A 17,322-nucleotide genomic window follows, 5' to 3' on the forward strand; every position below is an offset into this window, starting at 1 on the left:
TATTCCTTAACTCATGATAAGACTTGATGCAATAACACATGCTTTTTTTAAATACAAAGCAGCATAATAGAGCAAACTTTATACAATGCCATATTCATAAAAACATATGTGCAAAAATGATCAAGACAATTAGTTCATTGTCATTGAAACCCTCATTTGACTTTAATCAATCATGATTAATACACAATGATTTTTTTTAAATAAAATCAAACAAACAGGGCTTTATGATGATACGACCCAAGTGGGTAAAATCAATATCATGTAAGGAATTTATATTCCCCTGTATTTCCATAGTCAAGCTGCCAATAAAGTGCAAAATGCATTTTTAAATCAGATCGAAAACAAGGGGGGTTCTTTGAAGATATGACCCAAGTAGGTAAAGTCAACATCATGAAAGAAATCCATGAACCTCCCTAGCTATGCCACCAATAAAATGCAAGGATGCAATGTAACAATAGTGAACAAGGAAAGTGCAATAACCAGTGCAAACAATACAAACAAAAGAACCAATTCTTTCATTTAAAAAAACTGGAAAAATCCAAAATAACAAGTTTGCTAAGACCACTGAACTGTACAAAGGATAAACGAGAAAGCATGCTCATCTCTATCTGTCACCTCACCGGGAAAGTTTTAAACACATCTATTATCCCAATGAGGTGGAGTGTGGTGGGACCATAACTAGGGAGGAAGAATCAGAGCAACAATAATTAAGAGACTAAAGACAGGTATAAAAGTCTACACTGGTGTTAAGGCCTAAGGGGGACTTGCAATCTAGATCAATTGTGTACCTAGTTTCAAGGGCTCTTAAAATCGCCTCACGGTTCCCTTCCCTCCTGAGGGGTGGAACTGCGTCGATCCCGAAGTACCTCAACAGCTGGCTTTGGTTTCCATGGTGGTCTTTAAAATGAGGTGCGACTGGGTACGCGGTGTCAACAATATTGACGGCCCTTATGTGCTGGAGTATCCGTTTGTGAGCCTGCAGCTTGGTACTACCCACATAGCGCAGGCCACACGGACACTCCAGCACATACACCGCAAACTCTGTCTTGCACGTGAGCTGTTTTTGGATCACACGGGGGACATTAGAGAATGGTGTAAGGTATTCTGTTCTGCTCACCCCGTGTTTGCAAGCCTTGCACGTATGCAGACAACATGGTACTAATGGATCATACTAAGACAGACATGCAAAGAGCACTGGACGGATTAAACGTCTACAATAATGAAAATGATTTAACAGCAAATGCAGCCAAAACATTGGTAGTCGTTTTTGGAAAGCACCCTAAAAACCTCAAACAGCAATGGAGAATGGCAATTAGAAAATAGCAACAACAGCTAAATACATTTATCTGTGGGTTTGGATCATGAGTTATGGTAAGCCCACAGCACACACTGCTTCTTTAGAATCAAAAACTATGGAGGTGACGTATGCCCTATGTAAATTAAACTCCAAACTGTGCAACTCGACAACTGAACCCATTTGTAAGGTCATAAGAGCCAAGTTACTTCTTTCAATCACATATGGCCAACTAGCATTTCCTGTGGTATTAATTAGCACCATGGAGCTTGCCAAGTGCTGTGCACTCAAACTGATTTTTCTGATACCTGCCCATGCCTGGTACAGCTGGAATTCGGGCTTAATAAACAATCCTATGAACACTGGGCATCGATCTTCCGGTACTACCAAGGGGTCTGTGCAGCACCACCAAATACGTTGAAAACAATTTTAAAGGAAGTTTTCACTAAAGGTAAACATTCCTGGCTAACAGCCTTCTTACTGCAAGCAATAAACTGCATCTTCACCTGTCCAACTGGACTTTTAAAATTAATTTTAAAGAAACAAGTTAGACTATTATCTAAAGAAGACAACGTGAAGGTAATAGAGACCTCTAAGAGCATTGGGATCTTAGTTAATTCCTTTTGGGATAAACTGAGACAGCCATACCTTGACTCAGCCTTGAATAAAACAATTTGAAAGTAAATCCTGTCAGTCAGACTTATTGTACTGCAAATAAAAGACATAAATATTCGCTGGAAACACTAGAGGTGGTTACCACATGCAGACTGTGTCACCAGCACGAGGGATCTGTGGCTCATTTGGTTTGCATCTGCCATCGACTGAACCAAGCACGTCGCAATTTATTGAAACCTCTGTTTTTAAAATATGAAATTTGGTAGTATTATTTCCAACTGGGATGGCTATGGGGTAGATCGCTATTCCATTGGTTGCGTGACAGTATCATTTTTGCAGTTTTTAACCTGTAAAAAAAATCCGTGCAGGGGGCAACGTTTTTCTCAGGAGACCGCTGCTGGCGCGGGTGAATGCCTCTTTTTTCCCCCACCCTACGCTTGCTGGCCAATTCATTATACTGGGGTCTTCCTCATTCTTGGTTCTCTCTGGGTCACTGTTTTCCTGTGTTCCGCTTCCTCCTTCTTTCGCCCTCTCTGCCTTTCTCTCTGCTTCTGGGTCAGATTCCAATTTTTTTAAATATTGAGTGGCGGGACCCACTATCTGCAACCACCGGCACAGTTTAAGCACGTCCTGAGTTCCACAATACCTGGTCACGTGATGTTCCCTAAGTATGATTGACGCTCGGTACTTGGGCCACGTGACAATGAGAGTAAAGAAAGATCCACAGGTGATGACAACAACGTTCAATCCAGAGAGCCTGACAACACTTTCCAAATCAAGACACACGGCAGCTGCTGCAAGATATTAAGCAGCAGCTTATCAGGGACAGTGAATGGATTTGACTATATTAAAAGCCAGATACTCTGACTGAGTGGCGCTAGAAATAGAAGGCAAAATAGAAAAGGGTACTAAATGTAGAGGAGAAGAGGAGAATACAAGGATGAGAAAAAGGGCAGCACAGGTAAAAAAGGGTACAGTGGCAGGTTTAGTGGCTCAGTGGGCTAATGCATCTACTGTGGGAATCTGTCTCTGACCTCCTGGTCAGCTCAACCGTTCATCCTTCCAAGGTTGATAAAATGGGTATCATTGGCTTGGGTAACAATAGTCATCTGCAATGCGTTGCACCTCGGGGTGAAGGCGCACTTTACAATTATTTTTTAGGTTATGAAGAGAAAGGGAATGAAAAATTAGAAGGCAAAAAACAGACACTAAAAACAACCAAAATGCTTTCTCTTTCTAAAGTGGAAAAGGTTTCCCAAGCTCCATAATACACAGGAGATGTATTGCATGGACGAGAGAAGTGCATTCCTTATACAGTGAACAGGCACAGCACAGGCAATGGCAGCGCACGCTTTCTTCATACACAGCACAGGCACAGGTGGCGGCAGCCCAAGTATTCCTCATACACAGCACAGGCACAGGCACAGGTTGCAGCAGTGCAAGCTTTCCTAATACACAGCACAGGCACAGGTGGTGGCAGTACAAGCTTTCCTAATACACAGCACAGGCACAGGTGGTGGCAGTGCAAGCTTTCCTCAAACACAAACAGGTATGGCACAGGTGGCGGCAGTGCAAGCATTCTTCATATGCAGCACAGGCACAGGTGGTGGTAGCGCAAGCTTTCCTAATACACAGCACAGGCACGGGTGGCGGCAGTGCACGCTTTCCTCATACACAGCACAGGCAAAGGTGGCGGCAGCGCAATATTTCCTAATACACAGCGCAGGCACAGGTGAAAACTGTGAACGCTTTCCTCAAACAGAGAACAGGTACAGCACAGGCGGCATCAGTGCAAGCTTCCTCGTACGGACAACAGCTAGAGCACCGTGGTGGCAGTGCAAGCTTTCCTCATACAGAGCACAGGTTGCAGCAGCGCAAGCTTTCCTCATACATAGCACAGGCACAGGTGGCGGCAGCGTAAGCATTCTTCATACACAGCATAGGCACAAGTGGTGGTAGCGCAAGCTTTCCTAATACACAGCACAGGCACAGGTGGTGGTAGCACATGCTTTCCTAATGCACAGCGTAGGCACAGGTGACAACTGTGAACGCTTTCCTCATACAGAGAACAGGTACAGCACAGGTGGCATCGGTGCAAGCTGCCTCGTACGGACAACAGCCAGAGCACCTGTGGTGGCAGTGCAGGCTTTCCTCATACACAGCACAGGTGGTGGCAGCACAAGCTTTCCTAATACACAGCACAGGCACAGGTGGTGGCAGTGCAAGCTTTCCTAATACACAGCACAGGCACAGCTGGTGGCAGTGGAAGATTTCCTCAAACACAAAACAGGTATGGCACAGGTGGCAGCAGCACAAGCATTCCTCATACGCAGCACAGGCAGAGGTGGTGGTAGCGCACGCTTTCCTCATACACAGCACAGGCACAGATGGCGGCAGCGCAAGCTTTCCTAATACACAGCGCAGGCACATGTGACAACTGTGAACGCTTTCCTCATAGAGAGAACAGGTACAGCACAGGTGGCATCAGTGCAAGCTTCCTCGTACGGACAACAGCTAGAGCACCGGTGGTGGCATTGCAAGCTTTTTTCATACACAGCACAGGCACAGGTGGTGGCAGCGCAAGCTTTCCTCATACACAGCAGAGGCACAGGTGGGGGCAAAGCAAGCTTCCTTATACACAGCACAGGCACAGGTGGTGGCAACGCAAGCTTCCTCGTATGGACAACAGCTAGAGCACCGGTGGTGGCAGTGCAAGCTTTCCTCATACACAGCACAGGCACAGGTGGTGGCAGTGCAAGCTTTCCTCATACACAGCACAGGCACAGGTGGTGGCAGTGCAAGCATTCCTCATACACAGCACAGGCACAGGTGGCGGCAGAGCAAGCTTTCCTAATGCACAGCGTAGGCACAGGTGACAACTGTGAACGCTTTCCTCATACAGAGAACAGGTACAGCACAGGTGGCATCAGTGCAAGCTGCCTCGTACGGACAACAGCTAGAGCACCTGTGGTGGCAGTGCAGGCTTTCCTCATACACAGCACAGGTGGCGGCAGCGCAAACTTTCCTAACACACAGCACAGGCACAGGTGGTGGCAGTGCAAGCTTTCCTAATACACAGCACAGGCACAGCTGGTGGCAGTGCAAGATTTCCTCAAACACAAAACAATGGCACAGGTGGCAGCAGCACAAGCATTCCTCATACGCAGCACAGGCAGAGGTGGCGGTAGCGCACGCTTTCCTCATACACAGCACAGGCACAGGTGGCAGCAGCGCAAGCTTTCCTAATACACAGCGCAGGCACATGTTACAACTGTGAACGCTTTCCTCATACAGAGAACAGGTACAGCACAGGTGGCATCAGTGCAAGCTTCCTCGTACGGACAACAGCCAGAGCACCTGTGGTGGCAGTGCAGGCTTTCCTCATACACAGCAGAGGCACAAGTAGCAGCAGTGCAAGCTTTCCTCATACACTGCACAGGCACAGGTGGTGGCAGTGCAAGCTTTCCTCATACACAGCACAGGCACAGGTGGTGGCAGTGCAAGCTTTCCTCATACACAGCACAGGCACAGGTGGCGGCAGCGCAAGCTTTCCTAATGCACAGCGTAGGCACAGGTGACAACTGTGAATGCTTTCCTCATACAGAGAACAGGTACAGCACAGGTGGCATCAGTGCAAGCTGCCTCGTACGGACAACAGCTAGAGAACCTGTGGTGGCAGTGCAGGCTTTCCTCATACACAGCACAGGTGGCGGCAGCGCAAACTTTCCTAATACACAGCACAGGCACAGGTGGTGGCAGTGCAAGCTTTCCTAATACACAGCACAGGCACAGCTGGTGGCAGTGCAAGATTTCCTCAAACACAAAACAGGTATGGCACAGGTGGTAGCAGCACAAGCTTTCCTCATACGCAGCACAGGCAGAGGTGGCGGTAGCGCACGCTTTCCTCATACACAGCACAGGCACAGGTGGCGGCAGCGCAAGCTTTCCTAATACACAGCGCAGGCACATGTGACAACTGTGAACGCTTTCCTCATACAGAGAACAGGTACAGTACAGGTGGCATCAGTGCAAGCTTCCTCGTACGGACAACAGCTAGAGCACCGGTGGTGGCAGTGCAGGCTTTTTTCATACACAGCACCGGCACAGGTGGTGGCAGCGCAAGCTTTCCTCATACACAGCAGAGGCACAGGTGGGGGCAAAGCAAGCTTCCTTATACACAGCACAGGCACAGGTGGTGGCAACGCAAGCTTCCTCGTATGGACAACAGCTAGAGCACCGGTGGTGGCAGTGCAAGCTTTCCTCATACACAGCAGAGGCACAAGTAACAGCAGTGCAAGCTTTCCTCATACACAGCACAGGCACAGGTGGTGGCAGTGCAAGCTTTCTTCATACACAGCACAGGCACAGGTGGCATCAGTTCAAGCTTCCTCGTACGGACAACAGCTAGAGGAACGGTGGCAGCAGTGCAAGCTTTCCTCATACACAGCACAGGCACAGGTGGAGGCAATGCAAGCTGTCCTCATACACAGCAGACGCACAGGTGGCGGCCGGGCAAGCTTTTCTAAAACACAGCACATGCACAGCTGGTGTCAGTGCAAACTTTCAGCTTAAAGAGAACTGGCACAGCACAAATGGCAGCAGTGCAATCTTTCCTCATGCATTCCTCATACAGAGAATGTGCCAGTGGCAGGAATGCGTTTTCAATTGATAAAGTCACTTAAAATCTTTTTTAACTTTCATCGATTCACTGCCAGGAAAATTGTTGCCTGTGCTCTAATAAGTTCTAGACTAGACTACTGCAACAGTTTGTACGCAGGTGCTTCCAATCAGCTACTTCAGAAGATCCAAATGGTTCAACATGCTGCCGCCAGACTAGTGTTGAGATTTCCTAAGCGGAGCACTGCATCCACTGTGTTGAAAACATTTCACTGGCTACCTATCCATAGGAGAGTACTATTTAGGATCCTCTTATTGGTCTTTGGAGCCTTCAACCCTAGTGGACCAAAATACCTCACAGTCTGTTTTACGCACTACAAAACGCAGAGGGTGTTGAGGTCTTCCACTGCCAACCTCCAAAAGCCCCACCCTTTAGATTAAAGACTCGTGGCGGAAAGTTTTTTCCAGGACTCTGCACCAAAACTTGGAACCAACTCCCAAATTCCTTTCACATCATAGATAGTGAATCCATATTCAAAAAAATTCTGAAGGCCTGGCTCTTTCTCTTTCTCACCTCTCTTTGCTACTCTTTACCTTAATCCTTCTTATAGATCCTATTGGTTGTTGTTAGGCCTGTGCTCAGCACCAGGGTACTCAATTGCGAGTGACAGTTGTGCTTTACAAGAAACCCATTCATTCATTCATTCATTCACTCATCTGCTAGGTAGGTAATCCCATCGCCTTATTTTTGCATTTCTTCATTCCCTATCGATATCCTTACTCCACAAATTCTGCTACCCGTGTATTTGCATTCTCCCACAAGTACTTGCTTAATTGTTTGCTTGTTTTCGCATCACTTCCCAGCAGCATCTTGTCAGTCACTGGTTGGTGGATGCTATATACTCTCCGAATACTGATTGAACCTCTGAAAACTACTTACATAATACAAACACCCAACAGAGGGAGGGAGGGATGGACGCAAGGATAGAAAGGGTGCCGTATTTTGATCTGTAAGGTCCATGTCATGACAATTTTCCGTCTATTTCCAAACACAGAACCTGATTTGGATGTATGATGTTACAACGCATACTTTTACAACGCCTACTTTACAACGCATTTTTTACATCGCAACATCCATTACAACGCACACCATTACAACGCATGCCATTACAACGAATTCTTTGAAACTACCTTTACAACGCATTCCACTACAACGCATCCTACATTTACAACACATACCATTACAACGCATTACATTGAATTGCATGTAAGGTAAGTGTTGGATAGTTTAGGGGTAAAAATTACTATTCTAACTCCAGGGGGTGCAACAGTAGGGTATGTGTTGGATAGTGTAGGGGTAAAAATTACTATTCTAACTCCAGGGGGTGCAACAGTAGGGTAAGTGTTGGATAGTGTAAGGGTACTATGTGTTGTAATGCTATGCGTTGTAATGACTGCGTTGTAATGGCATGCGTTGTAGTGGTGTGCATTGTAGTGTCATGCGTTGTAATGACTGCATTGTAACTGCATGCGCTGTAATGGATGTTGCGTTGTAAAAGTTTTGTTGTAATGGTAGTGCGTTGTAAAAGTTGCATTGTAAAGGTTGTATACCGGCGTTTGTGCCCACTTTTGCGCCACCAGGGCACTTTGGCATTATAGAAGAGGACACAGACGCTGGTGTGTCCCCTTCTATAATACCGATAGCTGAAAGGGCCAGTGGTATCAACAGAGGGCGTTCCCTCATTTGCATAGGCGCGGGCCCTTTGCATATGAGGGAATTTCTTTGGCTCCGGGCATATTACGAACTCAGGCGCAGAGTCAAAGAAGCCCTCAGGAGGCACACTGACAGTGCACCATTTAAAAGGTGGCACAATGTCAGTGCGACTCCTGACATCAGTCCTCGGCAGGGGATAAAGGGGGTCCAATGAACACACCGGACATCCCCTTACAGGCGGGTGCAGTCAGTGATTGCACCCGCCTGCAAGGGGATGTCCGGTGTGTTTATTGGACCCCCTTTATCCCCTGCCGAGGGCTGCTGTCAGGAGTCGCACTGACAGTGCACCCTTTAAAAGGTGGCACAATGTCAGTGCAACTCCTGACAGCAGCCCTCGGCAGGGGATAAAGGGGGTCCAATGAACACACCGGACATCCCCTTGCAGGCGGGTGCAATCACTGACTGCACCCGCCTGCAAGGGGATCTCTAAACCCCTTTGAAAGTGCAGGCGGGTGCCGCCTGCAGTGTGAAAACATGGAGGAGGTGCTCGGTGTTTTTGCATGAATGTGCTGCCCCAAGGGCATCGCGAGGTCGCGGCTGCCCTGGGACAGCAGATACACCATAATGGGGGGCATTAACCCTTTTTGCGCCTGGGGCACCTTGTGAAAGGTGCGCCGGTCGCAAACAGTTATAATGTGTAATAAGGCCCCTGTAGTGTTTACTTGTCAGAAAAAGGGTGGTGACGTTGAACGATATTATGAGTTATTGGTTAAAGACTGGTATGTGATAACGGAGGCTTGACCAGTCCTCGTTTCACAGCTCTGCTTGTTTTACCTGTTTAGCTCGCCTAACCAGCTTAATTTACCTGCATAATCTGCTTAATCAGTCTAATCACCTTAACCCTATTTAATTACTTAACTATTTATCATGCAGGGTGGATGTTATGGCCCGCAGAAGGCTACCTAAGACAAAAAGCCGGTTCTGCACAGGAGAGTGGAAAACCCTGGTCCTAAGTTGGCAAAACGAAGAGATATGTTTTATTTCTCCTTGTTTTTGCTTTTTCCATACATGCTGGCTTGTGCAGCACACATGGAAAAAGCAAAATGGCAAGGTATGTTCATGTACAGAAAGGTGGCCCTTCCTGTACATAAACAAAACATTTTTAGCATGAAGCAGCAGACATGTAAGGTACAAACTGGCATTTTCGGTTTGTTTATGTGCAGGAATGGACACCTTTCTGTACAGAAACAAACCTCCCTGCTTGCAGACACCCTTGCACTCTGGTGCAAGGGTGCCTGTGTTGGAGCTAAGTTGTGAAACTTAGCTCCATCACAGGGGGAAACGCAAGGCTGCACCATATCGTTGTGAATATGGTGCAGCCTTGCGTTTCTGAAGTGGCAGAGAGAGGCATTAAGCCAGGAAGGGTAATGCCTCTCTCTGCCACTTCCTTGTGAATATCCCCCAATGTTTTTTTCATTTTAGTTTTTTTACTCAGGCCCTCTACTTGCTTCTGTTATAGTCAGCATGCCGTATGTCATGGGTCCTTACGGTTGCCCTCAGACACATTGACTTTTAAAACAATGTCCTCCTGGGTCTACCAGACAAAACACTCAGCAAGCACAAGAGATGTGACCGACCTCATAGTTAGCCTAAAACAATTCACCCAGGTCATGCAGGCTTTATTGTCACTTCATGAGCAATCGGTCAAGCAAAATGTAGAGCTTAATCTATGTGTGTTGTTTCAGAAAACCCTACACGCCACGCGCTGTTCTTTCGAAACAACCGACTCTGTACCAGCTGGCAGAACACCTGAGGTATGATGACTAGAACTAGTTTATCTCTCAAAAGAGTGCAGGACAGAAATTTTGTGGGAGTCCATTTCCCTCTGAGGCCTCACGCCTTTGGAACTCAGTACCTGTAGCCAAGCACTGCGAGGTGGGCTTTGGAAAGTTTAGGAAAGCTATAAATCTTCACCCACATTGTTTCACCCAGGCATGGGTGCAGATTTACAGCTTTTTGCAATTCACCTTTTTGAAGTATGCTGGGAAAGCAATTGGAAAGTGGAATTGACTTCTACATGATTTGACTACTCTGTCTTTATGTACCTTGGCTTCATATTTGCTATTTGGCTTGCCTAGATGATATTTCTTTATGCTGTGATCAGGTAATTATTGATTTATGACTAAACTGATTGATTTAAGTGTGTAACTTTACTAATCTGTTAATCAAACCTGTATGGTTTGTAAATCTACAACTGTTCTGTCATCAATGTGGGGCAAAATCGCCTTCCCTGTTAATGAGATGCTACTAAATTGTTGATGTCATTGCAAATCATCAGACTTCAGCTGCAGTCCAATGAAGGATCTTTGTCTCAAAATGAGGCTTGACATCAACAATTTTGTAACATGTTATTGACAGGGAAGCAGATTTTGCCCCACATTGATGACAGAGAATAGAAGATTTGCAAACCAAAAAGGTTGTATTAACAAATTAGCAACATTACATGCTGCAGCACCCTTCATTTTAGGTCTCAAGAAATGTGACCACATTTCCCCTGCTAACCTTCCATTGGCTCCCCATTGAAGCGCAGGCCCAATTTCAATATTGCTTGCATTACCCACAGAGCGCTTCACTCATCCTCACCCTCCTATCTAAACAAGAAACTATCAATCTCCTGAGCAAATAGGGGCTCCAGAAAGGCCCAATCCCTGCTACTGGAACCCCCACCTTCAGTTGAGAACGATATAAGAACCAGTGTTTCTCTGGAAGTGCCACTAGAATCTAGAAATCTTTACCTCCCTCTGTCTAACCACCTGCCTAGTAACCTTCACAAGGGATATTGAGCTCCTCCTTTTTGACAGACATCGTAGTTAAATCACCTTCGATCTGACTTATATACTTTCGCCACTATGATCTGACCTGCCCTCATTTTACGACCCACCACCTAAATCAATGCTTTTACTGTGCATCTCCCCAGCTCATTTATAACTATTTCTTAAGTTCAAAATAAGCTTTATTGAAATTTTTGAAAAAGTCATATAAACAATTTAAATACACGAATGCATGAAATTGATACAGAAAGAATAAATGAAACACATGAGAAGGAGAATAAAATTCATATGAGATAAATACAACAAGAAAAAAAAAGGAAAATACCAGCTAGGAGATAAAGAGTAATACATTACTTTGAAATATAATAATAAACAACATAGCAATTTTGTGAATATTATGAAAAAGAAAAAAAAAGATAATACAATAAGAGGAACTCAAGGAGGTTTAGCAACTTCTTGTTGAAAGGGAGTTTTAGGCAGAGAACGAAGGGCACAGGAATCAAAAAATGAAGTAACCGGATCCCATAACTGCTTTCGTTTTGGTGCTAAAACAGGTGGATAAACATATGTTGTATCTAATCTATGATTATAGCACACAGCATTCCACCAAGCCTGATAAGAGAGTTTTGTGGAGTCTTTCCAAGTTTTGGTAATTTGCTGAAAAGCTACTGCAAGAAGTAAGTCAATTATTTTTAAGTAATGATTGGGGGGTCAAGCATTACATTAGTAGGCTATTATGGGCCTAATCGAGATGACCCATCTATTCTGGCCACGTTGTTTTCCGAGCTGTTACATTTTCCAGAACCAATGATAATAGCGGGTGACTTTAATATCGTCCTTGATCCGAAGTTGGATAAGTCCACTTCTACCAGACAACAGCTACATTCCAAATCAAGAGATTTTCTAATTAAAAATATGCACCAATACGGACTTATTGATATTTGGAGGGTAAGATCGGGCTCGAAATCTGGCTTCTCTTTTCGAAATTATAAGTATCGACACAGATCAAGGATCGATTTCATATTGGTTAACAAGTGCTTGGAAAAGTCAGTAAGGGATATAACTTATTTACCATCACACCTGTCCGACCATTCGGCAGTATGTTTAGACCTTGAACTACAGTCTCATACCGTGACAAGGTCTTGGACAATTGACAGATCGTTCCTTACATCCCCTGAGGATCTGGACTATGTTAAGGTCGAGACGCAAGAATTTTTTAAAACCAACATTGGCTCGGCGTCACACAGTTTAGTATGGGATGCATTCAAATGTTCTTTGAGAGGGATTGTCAAGAACAAAACTTCATACCGTAAGAAGCAATATACTCAAGAGGTTTCACAGATAGAGGCCAATATACTAAAAGCTGAATCATATTTAGAAAATACAAACAACAGCTCAGACTATGCTATACAGACCAAACAGGAGGAGCTCACGAAACTTAAAGGACAAATGGCTTCTGTACTAAATCAGCGAATCCTGCAGAGGTGGGAAGCTAGTAAATTAGCTAATTTCGAATTTGGCGAAGGGGCAGGCAAACTGTTAGCCTGGAAGTCCAGAACAGATCAAAAACGTAATAATATCATTTCTATAATAACGAATTCTGGTACAGCGACTTCAGACCCAGAAATAAGATTAGCTTTTAAAGACTTTTTTCAAGCTATCTATAGGGAGGACAATAATATCACCCCAATTCAGATAGAAAACTGGCTTAACAAAATCACCCTACCGACTCTCTCTAAAGAGCAGGCGAACCTATTAGACCACCCAATTATGTTAGAGGAGGTAACATCAGCCATATTAAACAGTAAAAATGGGAAGGCGGCAGGCCCGGATGGTCTTCCGGTAGAGATTTATAAGCATATTGTAGCCGATATCGCCCCTTTTCTTACCAATTTATTTAATCTGATACTGGTTGAGGGAGACTTCCCCCCTCCATCATGGAACAAAGCTTCCATTACGCTTATCTTGAAACCAGGCAAAGTAGCTACAGCCTGTGGCTCATATCGCCCAATTTCAGTCCTCAACGCTGACTATAAGATTTTCGCGTCTATACTAGCTATACGAATGGGACAGGTAGCCCCCTTAATTTTACACTCTAACCAGAAGGGTTTTGTTAAGGGTCGCCAACTCTACGAATTACTTTACGACCTTATAGGTGCAATTGACATGGCAACTACTTCATCACTGCCCTTGGCCATTCTTGCTTTAGACGCTGCCAAGGCCTTCGACAGGGTCAATTGGAAATACCTGTCGGGGGCCTTGGAAAAATTTGGGGTGGGCCGAGCTTTTCGTAGAACGGTGGAACTATTATACCATGAACCTTCAGCCTCGGTCTTGGTCAATGGTGGGCTGTCGGAACCCTTTACCATTACAAGAGGCACCCGGCAGGGTTGCCCGCTCTCGCCCTTACTTTTTGATATCTATATGGAGCCTTTCGCCCAATTGATTCGTGAAGAAATTAACATCACTCCATTTAGTCACAGAAATTGGGAAAAAAAGTGTCTCTATACGCGGATGATCTTATGATCTTAACATCTGACATCAACACAGCATTCCCATTAGTAATTAATCTGGCACAAGAATTTCGGCAAAATTTCCGGCTATGAAATCAACGCCACAAAAACCGAGGTAATGGTATGGAACATTACCAATACGACATTACCAGTACAACCCTGTGACAATATGAGATATTTAGGTATTAAAATTTTAAATGATATCAACCAGATTGCCCACATAAATTTTACCCAGGTAGCCAAAGACTGCAGGAACTTAATGAATTCTTGGAGACATCTCCCATTGACGCTCTTAGGCCGCTCGAATCTGGTCAAGATGTCCATCCTGCCTAAATTGACCTTTATTTTCAACAGTTTACCACTTTACTTTGAGAAGAAAATGATAGCAAAGATGCAAAGTGACATTACTTCATTTATATCGAGGAATAAGTCTGTAAGAATCTCTTGGAATAAACTAAGGCGCCGTAGGGAGAAGGGGGGTCTGGCTGGCCCCGATATCCAAATCTATGCTTGGGCATTCCAGTTGGCACATGCTCGAATCCTATTTAAAACTCCAAAAGATCAGGGCATAGGCCTTATGTTTTCTACACTACTAAAATGTGAAGGCTTAAATCAAACAGGATTTTTATTTAAGTTTGGAGATCCAAAATTTTTTAAGAAAATTAAGTTGAAGATACTACAGGGTCTGGCAAGAACCTGGTACAACCTTAGAACTACTACCAAAATAGGCTACTATTCCAACGGTTCTCCTATATGGGATCTTCCAGCTCCACCTGAATGGACTAAAGATGCATTGATAAGCCCGCTAAAAGAAGCTGGGATTTTGACTTGGGGTGATCTCTTTTTTGAAGGGGAAATGTATTCCTGGGAACATCTAGTGAGTAGGGTAGGCTCAAACTTATCAAGACTGAAATTTCTCCAGATCTCCAGTTGGGCGGCAGCACAAAAATCTGACTCCACTCGCCAACTAATGCCTTCATTGGGTGATATCAGCCAACTAGAATCCTCCCTACTTGACAATGCCCTAAAAACCAAAGAGGTTTCCCATTTCTATAATTTAATCTTAGAGGAAATAGACGGAATATTCCACCTTCCAGATCATCTTTGGGGTCGTCTATTGCCGATAACTAATCTGCATGAACTTTGGGAAATATCCTTTACCGTGTTATGGGATATTGTAAAACCAGCGTGGCTGCGAAGAAACCACCTCTTTACCCTCCATAGGGCTTATTATTCGCCTCAGAGGTTGTCCAAATTTTCATCTGGTACACCAGTGGCCTGCCCTCGGTGTGGACAAGTCGAAGCCTCAGATGCACATATGTTTCACGATTGCCCACATTTAACATTTTACTGGCAATCAATAAGCAACAGACTAACATCTTCTATAGGTACCATGGTGAATATAGATTTAGGCCTTGTAATCTTTGGAGTAAAAGACAAAAAGCGTAGTGCAAATAATAACCTGTTGTTTTACTCAATTTTGGTGGCTCGACGAGAGATTTGTAAGCGATGGAAAGAGGCCTCCCCACCGACACTACAAGATTGGAGTTCCTCCATGCTTTCTATATCGAAACTAGATTTATCTAGAGGAGGTAAACCAGAAAAAAGAGCTTTTTGGTTGAAACTCGATTGGTCTCAATGAGTAGAAACTGGGTTTTTTTTTTTTTTTTTTTTTTTTTTTTTTTTTCCCAGTTCCTATGATTACGAAGCCATGTCGAACTCCTTTTTGCTTATTCACATCTGTCCTTCATACCTAAGGTCAATTGTGGCATAGGCGGTGGTGTAATTTGGCTAATGGCAAGTTCCATCTTATATTGTTAAAGGGGTTGTGACTTAGCGTTAAGCTAATCTAGCTGTAGGGTCTTGGCGCTCCCTCTTAAACGACCGACCCCTACCAGTCATGTACTGAGACAGCATTTTAGTCTTCCAAGTCACACTCTTTCGAGCCCACGGCTCTGATGGTTCAGCCATGGTTGAGATGAGGAACAAAATTAAAGAAAAAAAAAAAAAAAAAAAAATATTTTTATATCGAAATTGTAAGGGTTCCAGATAGATGAAATACTACCTAAAAAAATATGGGATATGTGAAACAGATGTGTAGTGGAGAAGATTTTGTTAATTTGCGACCAAACCTGGACCCAAAAACGGTGAACCAGATTGCAATTGAAAAGCATGTGTAGTAGATCCGTCTGAGGAGTTGAACAGGACCAACAAGCGTGAGATAGGGCAGGATATCTTTTACTAAGTGTTAATGGGGAAAGTAGGAGTCGATTATAGATGAAAAATAGAGTCTGAATAGTATTTACAGCCCTAGATGATTTTCGTAATTTAAGCCATAGTCTATCCCAAAGATCTATAGGCCATGAAAGACCCATGTCAACTTCCCATGCCTCCTCCACCTTTGTCTTGGTGCGTGGCGATGTTGGAGCATGTAAGAAAGAATATATTTTTGACGCCCTGGATCCTTTAGTAAGTAAAGTTCGTAGTTGAGATATGCTAGGAGACTCCTGAAGTGATGTAGAGGATAACCGGACATGCAAATCAAATGCAGATTGAAGTGCTTGTGTTAATCTGAGATAATTGGTGCGAAAGGAAGAAGGGAGACGGAAGGATTCCGCAACAACTGAAAATGGGAGAATACATGATTGATGAAATAATTGACGTACCCATATAAGACCACGATTTCTCCATGACTTCCAGAAGAAAGGCTTATTATTTATTAAAATCGAAGAGTTGCGCCATATGGTTTGATCGTGAAAGGAAGAGATCAAAGGAGGCGGTAGAATTTTTAAGGTATATTTGAGAATTGGAGTAGAAATAGATTGTGGTGAACGAGAAAAAGAGAGGTATTCTAGGAAAGAAAAGGGAGAAATGTATTCCAATTCCAGTGTTGTCCATAGGGGAGAGAAATTAGGAGAAACATCGAGCCATCTAGAAGCTTGGTTTAATAAAAAAGATTTATGATACAAAGAAAAATTTGGAAAATTCACCCCACCCTCCTCCTTTGGTCTTGTTAACTTAGACAAAGACCTACAAGCCTTCTTGCGACCCCATAAAAATGAAGACAAGATGGAGTTAATTTTCTTGAAATGGAGTAAAGGAATTGAAAAAGGAATGTTGGAAATCATAAATAAGACCAAGGGGGAAAGCATCATCTTGATCGTATCCAACCTACCCCACCAAGAAAGATATAAGGGGTGCCATTTAGTAGTAAGATCTGTCAACTTTTTAATGCATTCATCCATACAGCGGGTAACCGTGCCTGAAAGAGTGGGGGTGAAATGAAGACCCAAATACTTGATGCAATTAGGATTCCACGTAAAGCCGGAGGAAATGAAGTCAGATTTATAAGTAAATTTGGTAAGAGGTAAAATTTCACATTTATCTTTGTTTAATTTGTAACCTGAAACAAAGGCAAATGAATTGACTTCATTTAAAAAAGCAGGTAGGGAAGTTGTAGGTTCAGACAAAAATAATAAGACATCATCTGCATAAGCAGCCATTTTGATTGTGGATTGATGAAACGTAAAACCCTTTATAGCAGCATTTTGGCGGATTCGCAAAAGAAAGGGTTCTAGGGCAAGATTAAACAAGAAAGGAGAGAGAGGACAACCTTGACGCACCCCTCTAGCGAGTTGGAAATAAGAAGAAATGCCACCATTCGCTGCAATAGCAGCTCTGGGGTGAGAATACAAAAGAGAAATGAGGGTTGAGATTCGTGGACCAAATCCGAACCAT

The sequence above is a fragment of the Lissotriton helveticus genome, chromosome 10 (assembly GCF_964261635.1).
Source record: "Lissotriton helveticus chromosome 10, aLisHel1.1, whole genome shotgun sequence".
NCBI classification, from domain to species: Eukaryota; Metazoa; Chordata; class Amphibia; order Caudata; family Salamandridae; genus Lissotriton; species Lissotriton helveticus.